Consider the following 803-nt stretch of genomic DNA (forward strand, 5'->3'; position numbering starts at 1 on the left):
ATGGCTGTGGGTGTCCTATAAGGATGGGTGGCAGCAGTGAGGGTGGCATGGCTGTGTGTGGGTGCCCTATAAGGATGGGTGGCAGTAGTGAGGCTGGCATGGCTGTGGGTGCCCTATAAGGATGGGTGGCAGCAGTGGGGCTGGCATGGCTGTGGATGTCCTATAAAGATGGGTGGCAGCAGTGAGGCTGGCATGGCTGTGGATGTCCTATAAAGATGGGTGGCAGCAGTGAGGCTGGCATGGCTGTGGGTGTCCTATAAGGATGGGTGACAGCAGTGAGGCTGGCATGGCTGTCCTATAAGGATGGGTGGCAGCAGTGAGGCTGGCATGGCTGTGGGTGTCCTATAAGGATGGGTGGCAGCAGTGAGGCTGGCATGGCTGTGTGTGGGTGCCCTTATAAGGATGGGTGGCAGCAGTAGGCTGGCATGGCTGTCCTATAAGGATGGGTGGCAGCAGTGAGGCTGGCATGGCTGTGTGGGTGCCCTTATAAGGATGGGTGGCAGCAGTAGGCTGGCATGGCTGTCCTATAAGGATGGGTGGCAGCAGTGAGGTTGGCATGGCTGTGGGTGTCCTATAAGGATGGGTGGCAGCAGTGAGGCTGGCATGGCTGTGGGTGTCCTATAAGGATGGGTGGCAGCAGTGAGGCTGGCATGGCTGTGGGTGTCCTATAAGGATGGGTGGCAGCAGTGAGGCTGGCATGGCATCACTGTCATTCCTCCTCCCATTCCCGGCCACGGGAACGATAACTTCCTATGTTCCCGCCCCCATAGCAACGCAGTGACTGGCGTCTGCCTAGACCAATT

The sequence above is a fragment of the Ranitomeya variabilis genome, chromosome 8, assembly GCF_051348905.1.
Source record: "Ranitomeya variabilis isolate aRanVar5 chromosome 8, aRanVar5.hap1, whole genome shotgun sequence".
NCBI classification, from domain to species: domain Eukaryota; kingdom Metazoa; phylum Chordata; class Amphibia; order Anura; family Dendrobatidae; genus Ranitomeya; species Ranitomeya variabilis.